General features: G+C 38.7%; 1 protein-coding gene across 1 annotated transcript in view; it reads right to left on the bottom strand.

The window, feature by feature from the left end:
- TENM1 (teneurin transmembrane protein 1) overlaps positions 1–23,054 on the bottom strand; it is an 854,561-nt gene that overhangs the window by 686,869 nt on the left and 144,638 nt on the right. The window lies entirely within an intron of this gene.

Genomic DNA, 23,054 nt, shown 5'->3' with positions numbered 1-23,054 from the left:
TCAGGAAAATACGAAGGGGCAGCTAATGGCAATTAGGACAACTGTGTGAGGTCCCCAGGTGCCTACTTTGAAGGGGACAGAGGCATCATTGTCCTATGTACAATGTTTCTTGTGTCTTTATCTTCTTCAAAAATGTCTCTATTTTTTCATACTATATGGCTGGATACCTTCTGGACAAACCTCATATATCTTTTTTACATCACTGTTTTCATTTTCATTGCATAAATACCCAGAAGTAGGATTTCTAGATTATACTGAAGTTTTACTTTTAATTTTCTGAGGATCCTCCATAGTATTTTCAATAATTACTGTAAATTTACATTCCCAACAGTAGTAGAAACTGTGTAAAAGGGTACCCTTTTCTCTATACCCTGGGTAATAATTGGTATCCCTTGTCTTTTTAATAATAAGCACCCTAACAGGTATGAAGTGATATCTCATTGTGGTTTTGATTTACATTTCCCTGACAACTACTGATGTTGTATACCTTTTCAGATACCAATCGGCCATTTGTGTGTCTTATTGGAAAAACTGTCTATTCAGCTCTTTTGCCCATTTTTGAAATCAGGTAATTTTATTTTTTTGTTGTTAAGTTGTAGGGGATATTTATATATTTTATATACTAACCCTTTATCAGATATATGATTTGCAAATATTTTCTCACATTCCCTTGGATGACTTTTAGCTTTGTCAATGGTTATCCTTGCTGTAGAGTTGCTTACTTTAATGTAGTCCCACATTTTTAGTTTCAATTTTCTTGCCATGCTTTTGGCATTGTATCCATAAGCACCATATATTCAAAAAATCATTCCTGAAACCAGTATCAAGAGGCTTTTAGCCATGTTTTTACAATAAAGTTTACGATTTCAGGTCTTATATATAAATCTATAAACCGATTCAAGTTAATTTGTGTGTCTGATGTAGGGTAAGTGTCCAGTTTCAGTCGTTTGCATGTACACATCCAGCTTTCCCAACACTACTCATTGAAGAGACTGTCCTTTCCCCATTTTGTATTCTTGGCGCCCTTGTCAGAGATTCACTGACCATATATGTGTATGTTTGCAGTCTTTTCCTTTTTGTTCCTCTAACTGGCTAATTTCAACTGACCTCTCTTTAAGTTCACCGATTCTTCTACATGATTGAGTAGGCTGTTGAAGCTCTCTACAGAATGTTTCTCTTCTGCCACTCACTGTATTCTTTTTTTTTTTTTTTTTGGTTTGGATTTCTTTATTAAACATTTCATTCTTTAATAAATTGTTTTCTTGAATATATTTAGTTGTCTACCTATGTCCTCTTGCACATCCCTGTTTCTTTAGGAGGATTATATGAATTTTTTATAAAGCAATTCATAGATCTCCATTTCATTGGGGGTCAGTTACTGAAGTTTTATTAGTTTCCTTTAATAGTGTCATGTTTGCCTGATTCTCCATGATTTGTGTAGCCTTGGATTGCTGTTTGTCCATTTGACGGAGCAAATACCTCTTTCATGCCTTAATGAGTAGTTTTCACTGTCTCAGGGGCACAGTAAGGCATGCCTCCTACCTGGTCCTTAGGCAGGCAGGACTGGTGGCTCAGGGTGCCTGAATCCCATTCACAGCTGCTTCATGGTCCATAGCCAAGACTGAGTTCAGCACGCCTCTTACACAGGGCATAGGCAGGTGTGACTCTTGCCAATTCTTGGCAGATGATGCTGGTGGCTGGACCAAAGCCAAATGGTATTACAGCTAAGTCTACAAGGAAACAGAGCTGTTTCTGGAAATTACAATTGGAGAATCTACCACCTGGGCGGGATCTGACTCCTCAAAATGGCCCACGTCAGTCATGGGCTCCAATAGGGTTTCACAAATACTTGAAGTTCAAAGTTCTCATGACAGCACACTTGCCCGTAGATGGCTATCAAATGATTTTTGCTGGGGGGGGGGCTATGAGAGCGATACATTCTGTTTCATCATCTTGCTGATGACCACACATTATTTAATTGTTATGTATTTTTATATCATTGACCTACAGATTTCTTTGTATTTTTTGACTTCAAGTCCATTTTCAGATATATCGTTTACAAATAGTTTCTCCAATTCTATGGGGCTTCATTTCAATTTATTGATAGTGTATTCCTCTTTTCCTTCCCCTGTACCCCTCGCCGTCCTATTATTATTAACTATAGGAAGTAAACAAATGCTCATCAAAAATACCGATGCAATCACAACCTCATTCATGTTTCCTTGTAATTTCTAAATGTTTTCATGTAAGCAACACTGGATGATTACTGCAGAACCTGACAGCCCGAGAAGCACAGAAATTATAAAAGTGACAGCAGAAACATCATTAAATGCTATCCAAAAATCAGGGTCACAGGAGACACTTAATGTGTTGTTGAAAATAACAAGTGAAACTAGCAAACCATGACTGGGAAGGCAGACAGACCAAAAATCACTGAAAATCTGGATGCCTCAAATGAACAGGGTCAAATAGGAACAGTACCAAATGGCTCTTCAAATGATTGTTTTTTCATTGCTTTACTTTTTATTATTCTATAAATTAAAAGAAACACAGAAACAAGAAAACATAATTAAAAGTGGAATGCTGTTGTAAAAAAGGATCCCAGAGGTGGAAGGTACACCCACTTCCTCCCAGGACCAAATTACAACTAAAAAATAAAACAATCAGCCTGAAAAATCAACTGAAGACTAGCTGAACAGAAGTGTTATAACCAACAATTTACAAAAGCAACATCATGTTAACACTGGCAGGAAGGGCAGAAACAAAAAAAGGGTCGACCTCGCTCCCATGGGCAGGTAGCAGCTGAGACTGGAGGATTATCTCAGATGCAAAAGTTCCCTCTGAGGAGGGTGGGGTCTCAATCCATGTCAGGTTCCCAGCCTGGAGTGCCACAGCCAGGAAGAGGTGCTCACATAACATCTGGCTGTAAAAATCAACGTGGATTCTGTCCGCCGGAGGTGAAATGGATAAATTCTTAGAAACATACGATCTTCCTAAACTGAATCAGGAAGAATCTGAAAATCTGAATAGAGTGATTGCACATGATGAAATTGAGGCAATAATCAAAAACTTCCCAAAACACAAAAGTCCTGGAATGAATGGCTTCACAAGTAAATTTTACCAAACATTCAAAGAAGAATTAACATCTCTCCTTCTCAAACTATTCCAAAACATAGAAGAGGGGGGAATATTCCCAAGGTCATTTTACAAGGCCAGCATTATCTTAATTCCAAAACTAGATAAAGACAAGACAAAGAAAGAAAATTATAGGCCAATATCTGTGACAAACGTAGATATTAAAATCCACAACAATGTATTAGCAAACCCGATCCAGCAATACACTAAAAAGATCAAACACGATGATCAAGTAGGATTTATTTTGGGAATGTGAGGTTGGTATAATATCTGCAAATCAATAAATGTGATACACTACATAAACAAAATGAAAGATAAAAGTTACATGATCATATCAATAGATGCAGAAAAAGCATTTGATAACATCCAGCACCCATTTATGATAAAAACTCTCAGCAAAGTGACAATACAGGAAACATACATCAACATAATAAAGTCTATATTATGACAAACCCATAGCCAACACCATACATAGTGGCCAAAAACTAAAAGTGTTCCCCTTAAGATCAAGAATGAGACAGGGATTTCTACTTTTACCACTCTTATTCAACAGAGTATTGGAAGTCCTAGCCACAGCAATCAGATAAGAAAAAGAAATAAAAGGCATCCAAATTGGAAAGGAGAAAGGAAAACTGCCATTGTTTGTAGACCACACGATACTGTAAATAGAAAACCCTACAGACTCTACCAAAAAACAATTAGACTAATAAATAAATTCAGCAAAGAAGCAGAATGCAAAATCAACACTCAGAAATTGAAAGTGAATGTTGTCCTCGTCAATTACTGAAGTATTTGGATGCAGGGAAGAAATATAAGGCATTAAGTTTTAACCAAAGACACTTATGCTGGAGAGAACCCAACCCAAGTCACCAAAACCTTGCTTTTCTCCTGTAGGAGCAAGCTCAAGTCCTACCATGTGCCAGTCAACCAAGTATATTAAAATATCTTATCAAAGGAAACAATCAGATTTCTCACCTCCTTTAAGGATAACAATAGTAATAATAATGTGAAAATAAACATTGCCAGAATATGAAAAAAATTGCAATTCAATGGGCAGATCTCCATGTTTCTAATGAGAGAATCAATTGACAGAGAAGTTAAGCAATTTTCCAGAGTTCTTGCAGCTGGTAAAGAAAAGATGCAGAAATGGAACCCAGGCAGCCTGGCTCCACCATACATGCTCTTAACCACTGTGCTGTGCTGTCTCAAAAGTTTCTGTTGCTTCAAAAAAATAAGAGGTAAAATTTTCCATCCCTCACTATACATTTTACCTAAACTTGTCAAATTTAACAATTTGGTGAGTAAGCTACACTGTATACAGATATTGAATTATAATATATAACTGAAACTTGTATTATATTATTAACCAATGTTATTTCAAAAATTAACTCAATAAATAAAATGTAAAATTTGAACGCCGCTAAACTATATGACTTCTAAGGACCTCTTTTTCTTTAAAAATTCTGTAGTTCTACAATGATATTAAGCTAATATCAGAATTTAGTCACAGGGTAGCCTCAAGATAAAAGCAACTAACCTTCCTGTAACATCTCTAGCTACAATCTGGGACAGCAAAAGAGAAGATTTCAGAAGGATGAACATTAGAGGAGCCTTCCTGGCCCACCAGACTGGGTTTCGGGCCCCTGATATATTTTCCTATAGCATTTGATAATTATCCTTCAGCATACTTATCACAACTTTAATTTATAGCTGTTTTTGGTCCCTCTTAACTTGATTTTTGAAATTATTTCATTGTTGTTCAATTACATTTGTCTTTATTTTCCCCTCACCAATCCCCCCACCCCAGCCGAACCCACCTCCCTCCCCTGCCTCCACCCTCCCCCTTGATTTTGTCCATGTGTCCTTTGTAGTAGTTCCTGTAAACCCCTCTCCCCACTGTCCCCTCCCCACTCCCCTCTGGCTATTGTTACATTGTTCTTAACTTCAATGCCTCCGGTTATATTTTGTTTGCTTTTTTCTTCTGTTGATTATGTTCCAGTTAAAGGTGAGATCCGTAAAGGCAGAGACTGAGTCTATCTATTTCATTGTTAAATACCTAGCACTTTGCATGGTGACTGGCATATAGTAGGTGCTCAAGAAATAGTTCTTAAATGAATAAATGCCAGTTAAGTGTGTTATTTTGTATGTTCATATGTCTATCATAGTACTCAGCAGATTTCTATAATAAGTTTCTGTTTACAAGGTGACTTTTCTTCATGATGGGGGGAGCAGGTTAACATCTTATCAGCTTCCTTCATACATACCACAATAGCTAGCACACAATAGACACATATGTCTTAATACACATACAATGTGGTGTCCATGCTTATATTGAATTTACTAAGGAAGTAAAATTACTCATTGGGTTTTTAACTAGCAATAAACTGAAAACAAATATAGGTTTAATATCCAGTTAACAAAAAAATGTGATTAAATTGACACTCCCGCTCCAAAGCAAATATTATTCCTCATTTGAAAAATACATTTAAGTCTGTACCAACATATCATAAAGTCAAAAAGCTCCAAAAAATTCAAGCAGTTAAAAAAATCTTTCAGCCTTGGCTGGTGTGGCTCGGTGGATCGACCCCTGGCTTGCAAACCAAAGGATCACCAGTTCAATTCCCAGTCAGGGTACAGGCCTGGGTGCAGACCAGGTCCCCAGTAGGGGGCGCTCGAGAGGCAACCATAGATTGATGTTTCTCTCCATCTCTTTCTCCCTCCCTTACCCTCTCTAAAAATAAATAAATAAAAATATTTTTTTAAATCTGTCTATAAATGGCCCATTAATTTGGCTGATTTTTTTCCCTCAATGACTGAATATTTCATATTAAGTACAGAAAGCATGAAAGCAGTAAAGGACAGAAAGAGGAAAACAGTAGATACCAGTTTCTGCCACAGGTCAGGTTGAAGTGCTTTTGTTTCTTTATTCAGTGCTGGCTTTCATGTCCTAAAGTGAGTCCAATTTTAAGGCTTCAGTTTGACAGGGGAAGATATCAGAGAATAGAAAGGAGACATTTGGAGGAGGGGAGGACAACCTTTTTCTATGCACAGATTTTCTTGGCAGGACTCTTCACAAGGGACGTATGAAGGGAAAATGTCTCTGACAGAAGTTAAGTGGCAAATGAAATTATTGTGGTTAAGGCCAGCATAATATGCATGCCATGCTAGACAGATACAAAATGCATCCCCATAAAAGCATGTTTGGTGTGATCTACAAGGATGTGTAAGGCTTTAGGGAAATACAGTCACTTTCTTTTCTAACGTCTGTCACCTTTCAAATTGTAAAAATCTCGTTTCTGAAAAGAAAAAAAACTCAGTCACACATCATGCAATCCCTACGCACAAATTATATATTAAGAATTGTGATCCTAGCCACCATTTATCGACTACTCAAAAACAGGCTAGTCATACGATAAGCATAAATTATAAAGCTCATCTAAATTCTGTTACATAATGATTATCATTATCTCAATTGTACAAAGAGAAAACAAAGGCTCACAGAATTTGGAGAACATTCACCAGATTCTTCCCAGGTGTGCAGCTAGTAAAAGGTAGGGCTGAGATTCAAATTCAGGCTTGCCTTTTCTTTATTTTGAGTTTTTTTAATGGGGGAGGAGATTTGAGGAAGTCTTTAATACAGCCAATCCACACCACACAGACACTTCTTTGCCACCCCCTTTTATACTTGTTTGCCCTGGTGATCAGATCTCCCTACTCCAACTTCTGTCCTCAGACTAGAGTTCCTGGAGGGCACAGGCCATGACCTCCTTTCATCTATCTCCAGTAACTGCCACAGTGTCTGGCACATAGTAGGTATTCAACACGTGCTCTCTGAATGAAGAAATGGCATTTTCACATAGATTCCATAAAACTATTTTAAGCCACTTTCATCCACATTTTACCCATTCAGTTACAGCGACAGGCCACATGTCAAAGAGGAACAACGCAGGGAAAGGAGCACGGAAGTCTTTATTTAACAACAGCTGGGGCTGTCCGAGAGAAGGCTTCACTGCAGACTTCAACCAGTATGTACTGAAAACAGTTCATCAACATAGGGCGGACCCATCACATGGATCTAAACAAATGTTGAAGGAAATACGCAGTTAATTGAGAACACTGTCCTTCATTTTGAAGATCAGGGCTCTTATCAAAAGTCCAAATAACTGGCCTCCTCCTGAGTACCCTATCATGCTTAGAAATCAAGGCTCACTTCCTCTGAATGGCTTTTAAGATCACTTTCTTTCGTGCCCCACGCATAGTGCCACAAATCCTCTTTATAGTCGCATTGAAATGTCTTTGCTAGGTCTACTGCACCAAGAAGTTGCACGTGTTACAGAATAAAAAATAACAATTATTATTGTGCCCTTCGTTAATTGAAATTTTAAGCTTCCATACTGGCCATCAAAGCCAATGAAAATAGAAGCAGTCTTAAGCAAGGAATTCTTGAACATTAGGATATAATAATGATTTCATCACGTGGCAGCTTTGGAAAAGGTTTTTTTTTTTTTTCAAGGAAGTAGCTTCATGTGAATGATGATGGAGAATGTCATAAGACATATATTTTGCTTCTCTGAAGAGATAAGAAATGAATTTAACTGAAACAATATGTCTGTTTAAAAAACAGACTGTAATCAGACATTTTAAAAAAATAGATTTAAAAAATAGAAGGAGCAACTGTACAACAGGTTATTAAAGACCACCAAAGAAACCCAGGGGGCTCTTCATCACCTCTGAGACTGTCACTATATCCCTCAGGGCTACTGTCAGAAGCAGAAGTCAGTTGGATGTACCACACTGCTAACCTACTTTGAGGCTTCTCAGGCTCTTAAGGAGGGGAACTAAGGCAAACTTTGTAAGCAAAACTCTGACATCCAAAAACCAGCACAGCAGAATTCATACATCCAAATGAGCCTTGGCTCCTTCATGGATTCTGCCGACTTGTGATGCCTTAAACATAGAAATAATGTTGTCATTACTGAAAACATTTTTAGAATTCCTCCTTAATGACTATCTTCAGTGTTTGTTTTTGAGCTGCTTTAAAAAATCAGCTTTACTACAGTTTTTGATCAAAGGTCATACCTCACATTTTAAAAACCTATATTCAACAGACTGGCCTGCAAATACAATTTGGTTGTTACCCCAAATCAAACCCGTCTTCAAAGAAAACAAATTCTGCCAGTAAGAGTATTTCATGACAATTCCCAAGGTCTAAAATCAATAGGCAAAAAGAAACCCTAAGAAAAATTTTAGCAATGATAGCACTGAAGTCAGGGCATAGCCTGAGATAATTATTCTCAAGGGACCCACATGCACTTCTATGCACATACTCTTCCAAGACAATATATTATATTGCATACACCTACCCACACTCCCATTGGTACTCCAGTAGAAAATTTGAAGACAAATACACTAAGAAAACTTGTACTTTCTGAGTCACGTGAACAGAGAGTTGTCTGGGAGGGGTAGTGCTGGTTTAAATTTATATATCCTGTTTGTGAAGATAAATCACTATGTTTTTATCTCTATACATACATACATATAGGATGGGGCAAAAGTAGGTTTACTGTAGTAACTATGCAAAACAGATTTTATTCTTGTATTATTTATTAATTACTGTATTATTTTCCATAAGAACAACTGTAAGCCTACTTTTACCCCACTGTGTATATTTTACTGTAGATATGTATTTCTTTCATAATTAGGGGAGAATGATGAGGGAAGGAAGAAAGGAGGAGGGAAAGAAAGGGAAAAAGGAAACATGAGAAAACTAAAATAGAAATGAGGGAGAGAAGAAAGGAGGGAGGGAGGAAAGAGAAAATGAAAGTACTCCTAATAGCAAATACACTATTGTCAGGCCTTTCTTTTTTTGAATTGCATTTTCTACTCTAAACTATTTTATGTCTTTTTGTCTCCACGTTAGAATTGTGTGTATGGTATATGAGAAAGGAGTAACAGAGTTAAATTAGCAAATACGTAAGTACTGTGGCAGCTGTTCTACTGAGTGAAGTGAGAATGACTTGACAAAGAGAAAAGATCTGAAATCTGTTCACTGTTCATGTTTTTATTGATCAATCTGTGACCAATTAAAAAGAAAAGCACAAAAAATACCCTTATCTAAAAGCAAACTTCAGCCCAGGCTGGTGTGGCTCAGTGGATGGAGTGCTGGCCTGTGAGCCAAAGAGTCCCTGGTTCGATTCCCAGTCAGGGCACATGCCTGGGTTGCAGACCAGGTCCCCAGTAGGGGGCATGTGAGAGGCAACCACACATTGATGTTTCTCTCCCTCTCTTTCTCCTTCTTTTCCCCTCTCTCTAAAAATAAATTTAAAAATCTCTTAAAAAATTTAATTAAAAGCAAACTTCAGGATGAGAATTAAGGGAAACCCAATACCATGAGGACAAGAATCTGTGAAGTAGAATAGTGAGCCCACTGGTGATGTGAGTATTTCTCCAGAGCAGACTTGATGGCCTCATTGAAAAATAATAAGGTATATAAATGTGTGATTTCAGCTTGGACTATATTTTCCATTGTACATTCCAATCTACTGAAAGCAAGAAAACAACAACTTTGAAGAAGTACCAATCCAAAAAGTGCCATAAACACAAGATAAAGACAAATGAAAATGTAGGGAATCCTGGCAGCAGACAAGAACCCAGGGACAAAGGGCTAATTTCCTTAATGTGTGAGAGCTTTTACAAATCAATAATTAAAAGACCAATACTCCAATACAAAAGGGAAGAAAGTGTACCGAAAATTCATGGGAAAATATACTTGTGGCAAATTACAAGATGTTCCACTTCATTAACAATAAAACTGAAATGAGAATTTTTTTTACCCATGATATTGACAAAGATTAATGAGTTTAAAAATACCCAGTGTTAATTTGGTGGAACAATCACCCTGAGGCGCTGTCTGTGGCATCTAAATTGGTCCCACTAGTGTACAGGGCAGTGCAGCGATCAGTACCTATCAAAATCTAAAAATTCCTTTGGAGTAGACAATTTCATGTCTAAGAATTTATCCTACAGATATATTTTGCACTGCCTTGTGAATAGATATGAAAGAGTGTCTATGCAGCATTTTCACAAGCACTGGAAAGAACTAAGAATTCCTCAGGAGGGAAATGTTTAAATAGAATCTGACGTATCCACATACAGGAGTAAGACACAGCTGTTCAAAACAATGTTAAAGGTGTATATATGCTGATACAGGAAGAGTCTGAAAACATCACTGAGTGAAAAATCAAGGGACCGAACAGTGTTTGGGGGAAAATAATCATATAAATAGAACCATATGTGGCCTTCTGTGAGTGTCTTATTCCACTTAGCATGCATAGTGTTTTCAATGTTTATCATTACTGTAGCATGAACAGAACTTCATTCACTTTTATGGCTGAATAATATTCCACTCTCTTTATCCTCTGACCACTTGATGGACATTTGGGTTGTTTCTACTTTCCAGCTACTATGAATAATGTCATTATGAGCATTCACATGCATCTGAATGCATTACTTTAAAAAAGATGTATTTATTTTTAGAGAGAGGGGAAGGGAAAGAGAAAGAGAGGGAGAGAAACATCAATGTGTGGTTGCCTCTCGTGCTCCCCCTACTGGGGACCTGGCCCACAACCCAGGCATGTGCCCTGACTGAGAATCCAACCACGACCATTTGGTTCACAGGCCAGCACTCAATCCACTGAGCTACACCAGCCAGGGCTGAATGCATTACTTTTTATTAAAAACTAGTTCAAGCTTAAAAATTAATATAGCCACCACAATTATTAGTTTGCTCAGAGGAAACCTCCCTTAAAATGCTAAGATCGTGGAAAAGTAGATATGGGTGGATTGTCTGTGGAGAGTTATTGCACCTTTAGTTATTTATAGAATGGAAATTTTGAGGTCTTCAATAGGAAAGAGACTTAAATGGGTCATTTTACTTTTGTGAAAACATATTACTTAGGATGAGTTTGTTACAAATACAAACATCTACTTGCGTACATTCACGGCAATGTTGAATTATAATACCACAGCTTCAGATTTAAAGTTTCACCTTCCTCATTTACATTCACGTCCCTGAAACATACTCCACAATCTGGAAAAGCAGACCCTGAAGAGTCCAAAATTTTCTTGCTATATTGACTTTTGATGGTTAATTTTATGTGTAAACTTGCCTAGGCCATGATACTCACTGGTCAAAAAGCAGCCTAGATGTTGTCATGAAAGTGTTTTTTTTTTTATGTGATTAACATTTAAATCAGCAGATTTTCTTTTTTTGAGTAAAGCAGATTAGCTTCCATGATGTGAGTGGGCCTCGTCCAATAAGTTGAAGGCCTTAAGAGAAAAGACTGAGGTGCCCCAAGGAAGAGGGAGTTCTGCTTCAGACTGGGGTCAGACTCAAGCTGCAACATTAACTCTTCCCTGGGTCTCCAGCCTGCCGCCCTATCCTGCAGATTCTGGATGTGCAAGCCCAATTCCTTAAAGTCTCTGTCTCTCCCCCCGCCCCCCTACACACACACACACACACACAATTGATAGATCTGTCCTATTGGTTCTGCTTCTCTGCAGATCCTCACCGATACAAGACTCAGTGAGTGTTAGTGTAAGGAAGTACTTTACAGATCATCTAAATCAAATCCTGTCATTTCATAGTTGAGAAAACTGAGGACCTACAACAAAGGAGAATAAGCTAAGAACTTCCTACAGTGATAATTTATTCTGAAGTTTTGAAAAGTACATGGGAATAGGTCACAAAGAGTCCCTATGCCTATGTAATTAGGAAAGGTGAGACGTAAAGCAAAACTATCAAGTTATCATTTCAACATATAGAATGTGTTGAAAAACATTCAGTTTCCCAGTTTCCCCAAACTACTTTATAATATAATTATATGGTTCCTGGAGGCTAGTTATAATTGAATTATAGGGTGTCTTGTTCACATACTAGCTGGTGAAAAAAAATTGCTCAGCTCTGCTTCGCGGTTCTCTAAACACCAGCTAGAATACTCATGAGGCAGCTTATAATTCAATTATAAGTCCCCTCTGGGAACCATATAATTATATATAAAAGACCTAAGCCATCATATGTTCTCCATTTATTTTTTGTTATGAAAGGATTTGTCTAAAGTCTGATATCAAATTTGAATAGGTCTGAGTCAATTTGCACCTCAAGATTTACACAGATATTCAGATAATAAAACTGTATTAACCTCGCTGAAAGACACTAGGAGTTGATCTGTTTACCCAAACAAAAACCCACAATATCCTTATTTCTCTTTGGAGATTGTGTGTCCGTGCGTGCATCCACTGCATACAGATCCGCACTTGAATTTTTAAATGAACTTGTAATGAAATAGTATTTTAAACTGCTGGCATAATTACTATGACTCAGATCTGAATGAAAGACTTTAGTGCACGGCATCAGTTAAGCTCCAAAAGAGTTTATATTGTACAGATATCAGGTACAGGGACAATTGATATTGATCGTAATCCAGGGAAACTCTCTGCCTCTCTGACCCATTCATTTACTCAGTTAGCAGACACTCACTGAACACGGCTCTATGCCAGGTATTGTGTTTCCCTCACTACTTGCAGTTCATTTGAGAACATCCCTGAATGTGTGTGCACCTTCCTCTAGAACCCAACTCATTATTGTTCTTTAACCAGTGAATCCCAAAGTTTGTCATTTATTTAATTCCGCAAGGATTTCACGTACAAGCCAAATGTAGCATGTGCTTGGCTACAATACATGGGAAACAAAGGAGTATCTACAACCTAAACCATACACTCGAACTTCAGAGTTTAGCTGAAGAGCTAGGGACAGCTTACAAGTAGAGGAAACTCAGAGGCTGGCACCAGGAAGCAATAAGAGGAATTAAATGTGTGGAAGAGGAGATGAGACGTGCCAAAAACTAATTCTGTATATCCTGTGAGTTTGCCTACAAAATGTTCTGAGACTGCAGCATAATGCCCCCAACAATTCAACCTTTCAGTGTCTCACCTCTGTTCTCAAGCAATACAGTTGAGATCTCAGGCTATGAAATCATACTGCTGGGCTTTCAGCTGTGAGATCTGGGACAAAGCACTTAAACTCTCCGTGCCTTCATATGCCTATACGTGATGTGGAGATAATAATAGACTCCATCTCAAAGGGTTAGTGTAAAAATTAGAGTTAACACAGGAAAAGCACCTTGACTATATTATAGATTGAAGGTTTATGTCCTCCCAGATCTTATAAATTGTAATCATAACCCCCAATGTAATAATGTTACGAGGTGGGACCTATCGGGGTGATTAGGTCTTTTGGATGGAGTCTTCAAGCATGGATTGGTGCCCTTATAAAAGACACCCCATATAGCTCTCTTGCCCCTTCTGCCATGGGAGGACAAAGCAATAAGCAGGCTCTCACCAGAACCCAAACCCGCTGGTATCTTGATCTTGGACATCCCAGCTTTCAGAACTACGAGAAATATATTACTGTTGTTTATAAGTCATCCAGCTGTGGTACTTTGTTATAGCAACCTGAGCAGCCTAAGACAGCATAGTTCATGACACATAATAAGAACTTAATTGCTATTAACTCCTTTAATACTTCTGTTGTCATTGGCATCTTCATAAGCTTCGCCATCATTATCCTAGTAGTAGTAGTGGGGGATGAAGTAGAAATTTCCATAGGATTAAGATATGGCCACAAATTAGAACTTTTTGACAAAGTCATATATACTTTTAAAGATTTTATTGATTTACACTTTAGACACAGGGCACGGGAGGGAGAAAGAGAGGGAAAGAAACATCAATGTGTGGTTGCCTCTTGCATGGCCAAAGTCACACAGTATTTAAGGTGATAAGAAAAGATAAAAACAATAGCATATTACTAAAAATAGGGTCTAACTAGTTAAAACTAATATAATCTGTGAAAGATGTAGAGGCCAAAAAGTTCAGGCCAAAAGATTTAAACATGGAAGAGCCCTGGCTGGTGTGGCTCAGTAGACTGAGCACCGGCCTGCGAACCAAAAGGCCACCAGTTCGATTCCCAGTCAGGGCACCTGCCTGGGTTGTGGGCCAGGTCCCCAGTAGGGAGCACATGAGAGGCAACCACACAGTGTTTCTCTCCCTCTCTTTCTCCTTCCCTTCTCCTCTGTGTAAAAATAAATAAATAAATAAATTCAAGCATGGAGGTTTTTTAAGGTATACCTAGGGCACGATTAAAAATGAGTGAATAAAAACACTGCTGGAGTCAGTGGTACAGTGATCCTACTTGTCAAACAAATCCTGGAATCAATAAGTAGATAGCCCTTATTTTCCATCTGTCTTTTCTGTCAAAGAGATTTAATTTTTGACTAGAAAGAATAATAGAATCATTAGTAAGAATAAATTGAAGTCCAAGATTCATGAGGAGGTAGTATTATAATAACATTTAGGTTTCTTAGCCATCATAAAAGATTTCTGAGAGTACAGAATTAGCCCTGAATGAGGAAGCAGCGAGCACCAGTGCTCAGCAGAGGCATCCTTGCAATATGCCTTGGCAGACTAATTCACTTTCCTTTTGAGCAGACTGACTAAATTGACAGGACAAGGAAATGCTTGGATATAAGCACTTCATATCCGTAAAGCAGTTTGCAATGCCTTTCATAATATACTATTACACAGGATTAAACAGTATATAAGATACATGATGGTGCACTTAAGTTGACATAATTGAATGAACAACCATACCACGGTTGTAGTTGGTTAATTTGTCTCTTTGTGATCTCCTTCCCCTCATCCTATTTAACATTTTTATTCAGGCCATGGGTGAAGAAATAGTTTTTAAATGACATAGAACTAGTCTGAATAGCTAGCCTATTGAATGATACAATTGTGACACCCCGAATTCATGCCAAGATGTAACTATGAGCCAAATATGACATGTAATAATTTCATAGACAGAAATCTAACATCTTGCATCTGTATTAAAAAATATCTCTGCGACCTAAGTACATCATGGGGAAAATTGGCTTTAAATTAGCATGTATAGAGAGACTAAGAAGTTTTAGTTGTCTGCAAGCACAATGATTTGGCAGGAAAATGTGGCTGATGTGAGCATAGGCTATGTGAATGGAATGTAGGCTCTAGAAAGATAAAGATGATATTCTGGATCTAACTTGGGTACCCAAACTATACCTGAAGTGGTGTATTCAGTTAGGGGCTGCCCATCTTTAAAAGTCTGAATCACTATATTGTATATCTGAAACTCATGTAACCAATATAATATTGTATACCCACAATATTTAAAATAAGAAAAAAGTCTTAAAGGCCATGGACCAAAGAGAGACTGTTGAGAAGAGAGTGAGTAGAATAGCTGAATGGCATGAAGTTATGTCATAGCTGCATATGTATAATGGCTACTTGTGAAGAAAATTATGGAAAGGACTCAAACAATAGGAATAGATGACTTATGTATAAGGATTCTTCTAAATCTAAGTCTGTGACTTAAACTGGACAAACTTGTAAGCAGCTGGGGGCTAGGAGTGAGAGCTGGTAGGAAGCTGGGAACTAAAGAGCACAGGATGGCTACAGGGTTAAGAGTATTACACAGGTAGATCTTTGCCTGGGCCCGCTTTTCTCCGAAACTCAGATAGTCTGGGACTACCTTCCATAGTTCCACCTACTTCTGGCTTCCAGCCCAGAGGCTCTCCCTCCAATAAACCTGATTCTGGGTCTAGCTACTTATGCTAATGAAGGGAAGCAGAAAAATAGTGGCAATTTTTTTTAACTTTTTAAAATTTATTTTTAGAGAGAGCGGAATGGAAGGAGAAAGAGGAGAGAAACATCAGTGTGTGAGAGAAACATCGACCAGTTGCCCCTCACACACCCCCAACTGAGGACCTGGCCCACAACCCAGGCATGTGCCCTGACCGGGAATCGAACCAGCGACCTCTAGGTTTGCAGGATGATGCCCAATCCACAGAACCAGACCAGCCAGGGCAGCAATTTTTAATATCCTTCATTATTGCTCTCTTCAAGTTACAGCCCCCAAAAGACTTGACTGCATAGGGAACATCTTCCCGTACTGCAAAATCACTGAGCTGAGTACCAAGGTTATATAAGACATGCATTTGCACATTTTCTCTGGGTCTCGATTTTGTCACCTGAGAAAGGAGGCAGTCAGATTAGACTCTCAGGTAATTTTCAGATTGAAAATATATTATTATAGAGAACCAAGATGGCGGCGTAGGTAGACACACTGCGCCTCCTCGCACAACCAGAACTGACAGAGAATCGAACAGCAAGGGGGACCAACACCAAGGAAACAGAAAATAATCATTCATCCAGACTGGTAGGAGGGGCGGAGACGGCACTGGGGTGGAGAGGACTCGCGTGGCTGTGGCGGGACTGAGACTGGCGGAGTGTGGGACAAATGGCGCAGGCAGTCCGAGCACTAGCAGACCCTGCGGTCCCACATTTGCACAGATAAACCCAGAGGGCCGGACTCAGAGTGGCGGAGAGTGGGGCAGGCAGAGTGGCGGATAGCACATTGCGGCACCACATTCGCCCACAGATAAACCGGACGAACGGCGGGCAGAGAAGCAGACCGCTGCGCAACCCAGGGCTCCAGCTCGGGGAAATAAAGCCTCAAACCTCTGATTGAAAGCGCCCCTGGGGGTTGGGGCGGCAGGAGAGACTCCCAGCCTCACAGGAGAGGTTGTTGGAGAGACCCACAGGGGCCTAGAGTGTGCACAGGCCCACTTACTCGGGAACCAGCACCAGAGGGGCCCAGTTTGATTGTGGGTAGCGAAGTGAAAGACTGAAATCCGGAGGAGAGTGAAGTGGGCGCCATTGCTCCCTCTCGGCCCCGCCCCCACGTACAGCATCACAGCGCAGCGACCAGCATTACCCCGCCCAGGGGAACACCTAAGGCTCCGCCCCTTAAAGTAACAGACGCGCCAAGACAAAAAAAAAAAAAATGGCCCAAATGACAGAACACTTCAAAGCTCCAGAAAAAATACAACTAAGCGACGAAGAGATAGCCAACCTATCGGATGCACAGTTCAAAGCACTGGTTATCAATATGCTCACAGACTTGGTTGAATCTATTCGAAAAACAGATGAAAAAATGAAGCCTATGCTAAGAGAAACAAAGGAAAATGTACAGGGAACCAATAGTGATGAGAAGGAAACTGGGACTCAAATCAATGGTATGGACCAGAAGGAAGAAACAAACATTCAACCAGAAAAGAATGAAGAAACAAGAACTTGGAAAAATGAGGAGAGGCTTAGGAACCTCCAGGACACCTTGAAACGTTCCAACATCCGAATTATAGGGGTGCCAGAAGGAGAAGAGGAAGAACAAAAAATTGAAAACTTATTTGAACAAATAATGGAGAACTTCCCCGATCTGGCAAAGGAAATAGACTTCCGGGAAGTCCAGGAAGCTCAGAGAGTCCCAAAGAAGCTGGACCCAAGGAGGAACACAACAAGACACATCATAATTACATTACCCAAGATTAAACGCAAGGACCTACGTCCAAGATTACTGTATCCAGCAAAGCTATCATTTAGAATGGAAGGGAGGATAAAGTGCTTCTCAGATAAGGTCAAGTTGAAGAGGCTCATCATCACCAAGCCCTTATTATATGAAATGTTAAAGGGAGTTACCTAAGAAAAAGATCAAAAATAGGAACAGTAAAAATGACAGCAAACTCACAGTTATTAATGACCACACATAAAACAAAAACGAGAGCAAACTAGGCAAACAACTAGAACATGAGGGTTGTCAATAAGGGAGTGGGAGGGGGAGAGGGGGGTAAAGGTACAGAGAATAAGTAGCATAGATGATAGGTGGAAAATAGACAGGGGGAGGGTAAAAATAGTGTAGGAAATGTAGAAGCCAAAGAACTTATAAGTATGACCCACGGACATGAACTATGGGGGGGGAATGTGGGAGGGAGGGGGGTGGGCAGGATGGAGTGGAGTGGGGGGGGAAAATGGGACAACTGTAATAGCATAATCAATAAATATATTTAAAAAAAAAAAAGAAAATATATTATTATAATTCTATTGCTAATGGGTTAATTTTTTAATAATATTATATGGATTGCTTAAAGGCAATAACAAAGCATGAAAATAAGCCATCATTTTATTTAGTGAATTAAACTGAATGAAATATTGCCCTGCAACATATTGGGTTCAGAGAATGCTAAGAAATTTCAAGTTCAGTGATTCATGCAAACCATTTTATTTCTAATTCTAATTGCTTTAAATGTTCTCTTGTTTGATATTTGTTTGACTGGTTTAAACTTAGGTCCAGTTTTTTCAACATTAGTTCAATTTGGTAGAATTTTACATGATCGTTGTTTAAAGAGCTGCCTCCTAGCACAGCAAATCCTACATCAAGCAAAAAAAGGAACTTGTTCAATGCTTGAAAGAGATCCTATTTAACATTTTTATTAAAGCCCTACAAGACCACAGAAGAGGAGTGAGCCTAGGAATGCCTGCTATGAATTTCCCCAAGCAGGGTTTCTTGAAGTTATAATGACCCCTTTTTGTTTCACGGAATTATTTTCCTTTTTTTAAAAAAAAACAAAACTTTATTTATTTTTTAGAGTCAGGGCAAGGGAGAGAGAAAGAGAGGGAGAGAAACATCAATGTGTGGTTGCCTCTCGCATACCCCTACAGTGGACCTGGCCTGCAATACAGTCATGTGCCCTGACTGGGAATCGAACCAGCGACCCTTTGGTTTGCAGGCTAGCACTCATCAAGAGCCACACAACCCAGGGCTAGAATGGCTCCTTCTAGTTTTTGATTCAACTCACATATCTGAGCCTAAATATGTCATTTACTTAAAGGGAAAAATATCTGGCATGAAGAAAAAGTAAAAGGCCCAAACATATAATATTTATAGCTATAGGAATTCAGACAAAAATTCCTCATTTTCAGTGACTTTCAAACAGTTTTTCTCAGAAATAGAAATGGCAGCTCAGAAAATCAATGTTTACTTCTCACCATAATAGTACATTAGTTTGCAGATTCTTGTCTCAATACCACCAAAGAGAAGGTTAATTTTCCTTAGAATCCAAGTCAAGGGGTCTGAGGTTTAATCCAATCTCAACAAAAATCCAGTTACACGAGCAGCTTCTTCCCAAGTATTTTAGACCATTTATTCCCAAATAACACTGGGGTTCAAATAGATTTCAGTTTATGTGGGAGCCTTCTGGATAAGGACTGTTGTGCCAGAGACTCTAGGGGAAATAATCTGCAATGCTATTTGTTGACAGGGAGAGGAAGATATATAATTTATCTCATAAAAGCTTTTCCTACTGCTCCCCTCTGTTTTGAAAAGTATTCATCTCTGGTCATTACTTCTTGGGTTCCAGTTGATCTATTGTATCACTCATCTGAGCATTCAGCAACTCAAGTTCAAGAGCGTTTATTCTGAAACGAGTGGTGAGGCAGGCAAATCCTATCATGAATGAACTGCGTAGCAGGCCACGGGCTTCTTAACGCTGCTAAAGTCTGAAACGGCTTATTGAGGTGGTTGTTTTTCTTTTATTTTTTGTTTTGGAAGTAGGATTTTTTCGTTACCAAACTTTGACCAAAACAAGCTAACTTCAGGCTCCCATTCAACCCTTTACACTTTTTCTCCTCCTCCTCCCTCTTTTGTTTTTCTGAGAGAATAGAAGTTGACTTTAACATATTCTATAATTTTCTATAAACTCCAGTGAAAAGCTGATTAAGAACTGACCTGAATGCTTTGTGACACAATGCTCGAAGGCAGAGTAAGAACTAATATTCTAACACCATATGTTAAAATGCACATAATTTTAAGTAAAACACTCTCTAATTTTCATTGCTGAGCAAAGAAAGGCAAACTAATAATAAGCCAATGACTTGGAAATAATCACAACTGCTCTGCGACTCAGTGAGAATCAGGAGCCGTCCCGGGGGAAACAATCCAGAATGAAGACAAGTGGTGGCGGCGGAGTGACACTGTTTAGGCCCCCTCCTCCCAGCCCGCCCCCAGTTATTCCTGTTCACTATTGTGCTCCATGATATCTTATGGGGAAGATCCAGAAAAACCTGAATTAATAGACTGGGGAACAGACAAAAAAGTATTAAGTGTCTTCACCTGGAAAGACAAAGGCTGGGAAGAAAGGTGTGTGATGGGAGGCTAACAAATGAAGTTCTGGATTGAATAAATCACACTTTAGAAGGTAAAAATTAGGTGACATCACATGAAATTGATAAATGAAATTTATGAGCAATGGATGAAATGAAGTACTACTACTTTATATGAGTGTATCACTTATACATTAATTTTTAAAATACATTAAACTGAGGGGAAAATATGAATAAGACATGGTATTTAACCTCAAGTGTTCACATCTTAGCTGGGCAAATACACGAAACCTGAACATGTTAAAATGTTATAAATGATTTAAAAGAGGCATGGGCTATGAATATAAGTACATATTAGGGAATAGTTTTCTGAGGGGAGGAGATGATTATGAGATGGGATGAGCAGGCAGATTTGACAAAAGAGAGGGCATTTGACCTGGGCCTTAAACAATTACTTAAAGGTTCACTCACTGGTCTCAGAAGGGAAAGGGGGCTATTGTAGAAGAGCCAATGGCATGATGGGCACAAAATAAATAACCTGTTAATGACAGAGAGAAAGCTCCGGGGAGGCTGATGTATGGCTGGCATAGGTTAAATAATGAGAATTAAGGCCAAAGGCAGGCAGAGCCCTTAAATGCCAGCTCTACCTTCTGGAGAACAAGTCTACTTGTACAGATTCAGGAGAGCAAACATTAAATCCAATAGGAGGACACGCTTAACTGTTTCGTAAATATCTAAGGGGCTGTGGTGTGATGCATCCTGTGTGAGTCACACCAGTAGACAGACGTATTTGAGCTCAGTATAAAGAAGAGCTCACAGGGCAGTCATGGGTGGAATAAGCTGCTTCCGAAGTTCCCCAAATGTCCTCAGTGACCTAATGCTTTGGAAGATCTTCAAATATTACATAAATATATTACGGAAGTATTGGACTGAACAACCTTTCAGATCCCTTCCAAGTGGGATTCTCCTCACTCCCCCGCAAGACAGCTCTTCAGATAGACAGAAGATAGAGATATCTCCTGCTCTTTTTTCTTTACCCCAAATACTTTAACTTCCTTTATCCCTGTTGCATAATATATCTTAAACTTACACAATGTTTTATGTCAATTATATGTCAATAACGTTGGGTAAAAAAAAACCCAGTAATGACAGCATGCTTCACCTGCCACTTTCTGGTTCATCTCTTCTGGATGCCATCATATGTGGTCAGCCCATGTTCCTAACTAAATCTGACACCAAAAACTAAGCATCCTACTTACTTGCCAAAAAAGCAACTAGATCCCTAGGTTACTAATTGGGATTTTATGTAAGTAAAACTTTAATTAACTGAAGCCCAACTAATGAAACATTTTGTTTCACGTTCTATACTCAACTTTTATGAGAAAAAGAAACATGATGACCAAGCAAGCAGCTATGTTGAATTTACTGAAATAAAAACAAACTCATCTCCCAAGAGGTGACCTGGGCCACTATAAATCATCCCATCTCCTACTCGTCCTGTACAGTAAGAACTGCTTTTAATATGATGAACATGAGACCCTGAAAAAAATTCCCAAGTACTAAAAATAAAATGCAATTATGTTCACTAAACTGTATTTATAATGATAGTAAAATGGTCTGCAGTTTTATAAAATGTTTCAACTACAAAGGCAAATAAAAGTTAGCTGTGTTCATTTTTAAAAAGCCTCAATTAACATCCTCTTCCCTAAGCATCTACTTCATCAAGACTTTTCTATATTAAAGACCCATGTCCTTCTCTATGATGTGTGAAGGGAAAGGGAATGTTTCATTTTTACCTATATACCTACCACCGATCTGGCACCTACGTGTTCAGTAAATATTTATTGGGTGAATTATTAATATACAAGTGTTAGTTATTGTACTAGCCTGCCTCAGTAGCCACATTCTCTCTTTTCATTCTCAAGAAGGCGCAAGCTCTCTGCAGTCGCATACTGCTGTCAGGCCATGCGATTAAGATATGGAAATATAAATATGGTACATGTGGCATTATTGTGCATTCATCATATTAGATTATAAGATATTAAAACCAAAAGCAGTCTTGAAGGTCATCTAATTTAACCATATAATTTTACACAGGCGGAAACTAAGGTGCAGAGAACTTAAGCGACTTGTTAAAGGTCATATAGCTTGTTAGCGACAGAGGCAGAACTAAAACATTGGTTTCTCCTTCTCTCAGTCCTGTGATTTTCCTTCTACAACAAATTGGCGCTACGGTTTTTAAAGTAAAGTAGGTAACAGATATACATTTTTTGTGCTGAAACAAGAAGTTGCTTAGAAATGTCATTCCATTTCGACAATGGAATTTTCTGGCATAAAGAAGGCTGGTTTTCCTCCCTTATATTGTAAAGGTATCTTGTATGTTTATTTTATATCCCTGCTACTGTAAAATCAATCTGATGATGTTTTAAGAGACAATAAAGGCCAGAATAATATGGCACAGATTTATCTATCAGCAGCGGCAGTGCAGGAACTGCCATCTCCTATTATTTGTCAGTAATTTATAAGACTACCCGTCGGTCACCAAGACATGAAGTGTGGCTTTGTGTTATCAAAGTAATGACTTCTCACTTCACTGTTAAGAAACTGTAATTCTTGGCAAATGAATTGCCCACACAGGGACTGTCCCGAAGCAAGGTTTGGGGTAGTAGTATTCAAACATTTGAGGGGCTGTAATAACTAAAAAATCTTCAGAAGTGTAGGGAAGAAATTGCAAGGCAACACTGGTCAACCTTGCATGCCTGATGGAAACTTCCGTGCCACCTTGGTTTTAGATTTCAAGTGGTTTTGAACATTATGAACGTTATGTTATT

The sequence above is a fragment of the Desmodus rotundus genome, chromosome X (assembly GCF_022682495.2).
Source record: "Desmodus rotundus isolate HL8 chromosome X, HLdesRot8A.1, whole genome shotgun sequence".
In the NCBI taxonomy this organism is placed as follows: Eukaryota; Metazoa; Chordata; class Mammalia; order Chiroptera; family Phyllostomidae; genus Desmodus; species Desmodus rotundus.
Note: the sequence above shows the minus strand (reverse complement) of the source record. Positions and strands in the feature narration are given on the sequence as shown.